Source organism: Otolemur garnettii, unplaced genomic scaffold (genome assembly GCF_000181295.1).
Source record: "Otolemur garnettii isolate 467f Iridium unplaced genomic scaffold, OtoGar3 scaffold00308, whole genome shotgun sequence".
Classification (NCBI taxonomy): Eukaryota; Metazoa; Chordata; class Mammalia; order Primates; family Galagidae; genus Otolemur; species Otolemur garnettii.
The window spans coordinates 447,173-453,284 of NW_003852703.1; positions in this window are offsets into that span (position 1 = coordinate 447,173).

Here is a 6,112-nt window from a genome sequence, read left to right on the forward strand (position 1 = left end):
GAGGTGTTAGCTGGAGGATGGACAGACTGGTCTTTGAGCATTGGGTTCTATTGTCCGCCTTCTTCCCTCATTAGCATTATAATGTATAACTTTACCTTGGGAAGTGAGGACCAACAGCCAGGCTCCAAAATGTTTTACTCTAATCAAAATCAATTGTATATGTGTTCCTCAGACTTCACACTAAATTGTAATCTTAAATGGTTGCTTCCTAATGTTACTTGACTTCTTTGTATATGTGTTAAATTCTTACTGAATGTTGGAAAGTATATAAGGTAATCAGTAAAGTTTGGCTGGGACGCTGACCAGAGCGAGTCCTGGTCTCCCTTGAATATTTGTTCCGTCTGCAGTTCTTTCCCCTGCGTCCCCGGATCAGAAGCTCCAAAGAACCCACAACAACAGTTTGGCGCAGCAAGCAGGGTCTACGGCTGGACCGAGGACCTGTTCAAGTTGTTCATGGAGCATCTGTTCAACCGACCTTGAGGTTAGTAAACTGGAACTTTTGGAATCCAAAGAGTTGCTGAGACTTGGAAATACTCAGGCTTTGGACAGGTAGAAAAATGGATCATTCATCATGGGTAACTCCTCCTCGGTTATTGAGGATGAATACATTCAATTGCTTAAAAATCTTTTAGATACTATGGGAATTTCTGTTAAGACTAACTCTTTTCGCCGCTTGTTTGCCACCATAAGAAATTGTTGCCATTGCTTTACTCCTGATTCCCATAATCAATTAAATTTCACTGTTTGGGAGGAAGTTGGCGAAGAAATGAAATACCATCACCAGCAAGGCAATATTATAGATAAAGATATTTGGGCTGTTTACCATTTGGTTAAGTTAGCTTTACAGTCTTTTGTGGGCACCAAAAGTAAAGCTCCTAAGCCGCCTACTTCCCCTGTTACTGCAGGTGCCAAGACAGATCTTATTAAACTTTCTGTTTCAGACAAAACTGAGGATCCAACACTCAATCAGAGTGAGAAAGAGAAAGCTGATAATGCTGAGGACTCCTTAGATGAGTGCTCTTCACAAGGGGACAATGAAAATGACATTAATGTTTTGTCTCCATCCTCATCTACACACTCTTTACAGGATAAAATGATTGAACTTCAAAGTTTTATTAAATAATGATATGATATGATGGAAAAGACTAAAACTCAACCTTCTGCACCTCTTGAATCTCTTTTAGATATGGTAATTCCATCCTCTTTACCCCCTCTGGCTTTTCCTCCTCTACCCACTTCACAGTTTTTCCCACCGCCACAGCCTCCTCCCTTTGTTCCTCCTCTCTCCATGGCAGAGGCCCCTAAGCCACTCAGATCACATCCGCCATCTCCAGAGAGGAGCAGACCAACTCCCTCAGTAACTCAGCGGCCTCTGCCTTCTGCTGTTCAACTTCCAGTTGTCGAATATCAGACATATGAGTCCACCCGCATTAAAAGAGCTGTTTTTCCCAACCCTAAAAATATCAGGTTGCTAGATAAATTGGGGATTCCCTGTAACTCTTCCACGTTACCCCCGCCACCTGCAAGTTCTAACAGCTTAGGTCTAATTATGCCTATTATTCGGTTAGCAGCATGTAGGGCAGGGCCTGGAGAACAAAATGGGTACTGTAGCCAAAACTTTTCCGGTAACCACAGAAGCGATGGCAACCCCAGTTCAGCCATCACCCGAAACATAAACATCTTAAAATCTAATGGCATTTCCACTCTGTGGGAGACTTTTGTCCCAACTACTAATAACATTACAAAGCCTGAAGCTAAAGCCTCTGATGTTATTTCACAGCAACACCCAACTAAAACTTTGGTTATGGATCTTTTTCATGCTACTCATGACAGTGCTGCTTTAGATTTACCCATAGTAGAAGAGATAACTCTAACACCCAGAGTTACTCCATATACTTTGACTACAGGAGTTTATGGTCCAATTCCTAAAGATTCTGTTGGTTTAATTATTGGTAGAAGCAGTTCTACAGTTAAAGGATTGTTTGTTCATCTTGGAGTCATTGATTCAGATTATGAAGGAGAAATTTATGTTATGGTTTCTGTGTCTCAACCGGTAGCACTAACCATTGGGCCATGTATCGCTCAATTGTTACTGCTTCCTTATTTTAAGGGAAAGTCTGCTCCAGTTGATAGAACAGGAGGTTTTGGAAGTACAGGAACTCATGTTTTTTGGCATACTTTTCTTAATGATTCTAGGCCTAGATGTAAAGTTTTATTTCATGATAAAATTGAAATTGAAGGGCTCGTCGATTCTGGAGCCGGCGTTTCCATAATTGCTAAGTTTGGTTGGCCATCTTCTTGGAAAAAACAAAAAGTTCAAGCCACTTTTGTAGGGTTAGATACTATGTCTAATATAGAACAAAGTGTAGAAACTTTAACTTGTCAAGGCCCTGATGGACAGCCAGCTACAATTAAGCCTTATACTGCTCCTATTGCACTTACTCTTTGGGGCAGAGATTTATTACAACAGTGGGGAGCTATGATTATAATTCCTAATGTCCCTTCTACTGTAAAAAACATGATGTTTGATATGGGTTTTAATCCAATTCAATCTACTCAGACAAAAAAGGAACCCATTACAAGAAAAGGCAATGATAAATCTGGATTTGGGTTTCCAGTTCTTCCTGAGCCTTTTCAGTAAGGGTCACTGCTGAGCGCCTTACTGTACCTTTAACTTGGAAATCAGACACCCCTATCTGGGTGGAGCAGTGGCCCTTGCCTAAAGAAAAACTTGAGGTGCTTAATGAATTAGTTAATGAACAATTAGAATTGAATCATATCAAAATTTCACATTCTTCCTGGAACTCTCCAGTTTTTGTAGTAAAAAAGAAATCAGGCAAATGGAGAATGTTAACTGATCTTAGAAAACTAAATGCTATAATTCAACCTATGGGTCCTTTACAAACTGGAATTCCTAATCCAGCTCTAATTCCTAAAAATTATCGTATTATTATTATTATTGATTTAAAAGATTGTTTTTTTGACATCCCATTAACAGATGCTGACTCTGATCACTTTGGATTTTCCATTCCTTCCTTTAATAGTAGTTCCCCCCAAAGACGTTTTCAGTGGAAGGTTTTCACACAAGGTATGTTAAATAGCCCTACTATATGTCAAATGTATGTACAACAACCCTTTAAAAAATTGACATCTCAATTTCCAGATGGTATTTACTATCATTATATGGATGATATTTTATTTGCTCATTTAGATCAGCACACTCTTAATGATATTGTTCAAACTGCTTGCTTATTATTTAATGAATATGGCCTACATGTAGCATCAGAAAAAATTCCAAAAAATGATCCGTGGAGATACTTAGGTTACAAAATAACTGCACAACAAATTACCCCCCAAAAGGTGCAGATTCGAAGAAATTCTCTTAAAACATTAAATGATATTCAAAAATTATTAGGTGACATTAATTGGGTACGTCCTTCCTTAGGAATTCCCACTTACTCTCTCACTAATTTATTTTCAATATTAGAAGGAGATACCAACTTAAACAGTCCCAGGACCTTAACTCCTGATGCTGAAAAGGAACTAATATGGTTAGAAAAACATATTCAGAAATCTCAATTAGATCGAATTACTAATAAAAAAATTTTATATTGTATATTTTTCCTTCTGAACATTCTCCTACTGGATTGCTAACTCAAAATAATAATTTTATTAAATGGTGTTTTTAGCCACATAAGGCTGTTAAAAAACTCCAGCCTTATGTAGAAAAAATAGGTAATATAGTTATTAAAGGGAGACTAAGACTTCGTCAAATTGTAGGAAAAAATCCAGATAAAATTGTTGTTCCTATAGAAAATAATAAAGTTGATGACATATTCAAGATGTCACAAGATTGGCAAATTGCTTTCATTGACTATTTAGGAGTTACTAGTAATGAATATCCCTCAGATAAAAGAATACAATTCCTTAAACAAACTTCCTGAATTTTGACTAAAATTGTGATATCTCAACCTATTAATGAAGCCTTAACCTGTTGTATTGATGCTAATAAACAAGGAAAAGCGGGATATATATGTGGAGATGTACAAAAGATTAAGCAATCTCCTTATCAGTCTGTACCAAAGGCTGAACTATTTGTCATTATTTTATCATTAGAAGATTTTCCTAATAGTTCCTTAAACATTCTTTCGGATTCTAAATATTCTGTTCACACAATTCAAAATATTGAAACTACTACATTATCTAATGATCAATCCGAATTATTTCAATTATTTAATTCATTACAATTATTAATTAGAAATCGAAATTTTCCCTTATATATAACCCATATACGTAGTCATACCCACTTACCAGGTCCACTAAGTAAAGGTAATGAAAAAATTGACTTTTTAATAGGATCTGTTCAAAGAGCTAAACAAGAACATTGTCTCCATCATAATAATGCAACCTCTTTAAAACATAAATTTCAAATAAAATGGAAGGAAGCTAAAGAAATTTTACCTTCCTGTCCCACCTGTCAATTAATATCAACCCCTTCTTTATCTAGTGGAACAAATCCTATGGGAATTAAGTCCAATGACTTATGGCAAATGGATATAACTCATTATGCAGAATTTGATAAATCTAAATATATCCATCATTCAATTGATACTTATTCTCATTTTTCATGGGCTACACCATTAACCTCTGAGAAGACATATGCTGTTATTACACATTTATTAGAAGCTTTTGCAGTTATGGGTGTCCCTACATCCATCAAAACAGATAATGGTTCAGCTTATATTTCTAAAAAATGTCAATCATTTTTTGAAGCATATCATATTAAGTATATTACAGGAATTTCAGGAAATAGCACTGGACAAGCCATCATTGAGAGACAAAATAGAACTCTAAAAGATATGCTTTTTAAACAGAAAGGGGGAATAGGATATAATGCTACTCCCCACAATAAAATACACTCAGCTCTTTTTACTTTAAATTTTTTAAATTTGGATAATGAAGGAAAAGCTCCTTCTGATAAACTTTGGGTAAAAATAATACCACCAGCCATTAATCAGCCTGTATATTACAAAGACATAATGAAAAATGAATGGCTTCCAGCTGTAGTGGTGCGTCGGGGTAGAGGGTATGCTCTTCTCTCCACAGGAGACAATGAATTCTGGCTCCCAGACAAACACATCAAAGTACGACATGACACCACGCTCTCGCCAACGGCGCCCCCAACAGAGAAGGCGAAGAGGAGACAGGAATCTGACTGTGGGGATGCTCTGTCTGTCACTAAAAGAGCAGAGAAAACAACTAATTCCCAGATCTAGTCGGAGAGTGCAAAGGAAACAGCACTCCCCTCCCCCAATAACTTAGAGAGGGATTTCTCAACTATACCAGGAAGCAAAAACAACTGTGATGGTGAGCAATCAACCAGTGACCCCTTGAGCCTTGTTTCTTGCAATGATAGCCATAATTAACACACAGGTAAGTGCACAACAAAATTATACTTATTGGAGTTATATTCCTAATCCACCATTGTTAAGAGGAGTCTCATGGTTTGAACCTTCTGTTTCTATCTATGTGAATGAGAGTTCATGGCTCCCTGGACCATATGATAATAGAGGTCCCTTTAAGCCAGGTGAAGAGGGAACAATTCTCTCTAATTATTCCACTGGAGTCACGGGACCACCTATATGTTTAGGCCCGGAACCTCCTTGCTTATCTTTTGGCTTACAAAAATGGATTAGTTTAAGAAATAATTCTGGTCATCATGAAATGTATTTACTGACTACAATGACTTTTACTAAATTAATTTTAAAAGAACAAGCATTGATGCCTCATTTGCCTCAGTGCAAGTTACATGTGTTTACTGATATTACTGATTGGATTCTCTGGTCAAAATGTTGAGGCTCTTATTTATATGCTTTGAGACAAACTAAATTTGAATACAACACTGACTGGAGACCTTTAGCTTATGTGATGGAAAAATCTAATTCTAGTCATCTTAATTATTATAGAAATTCCACTGATATAATTTATTCCTCATCAAAGGAACTTTTGTGGAAAGAAAGTGGTTTTGCACCACCTGCTCCAGGTATTTATGGCTATCCATCACAGCCTGATTTATGGAAAATTGGAGCAGCTTTATACGGATTACATGCAT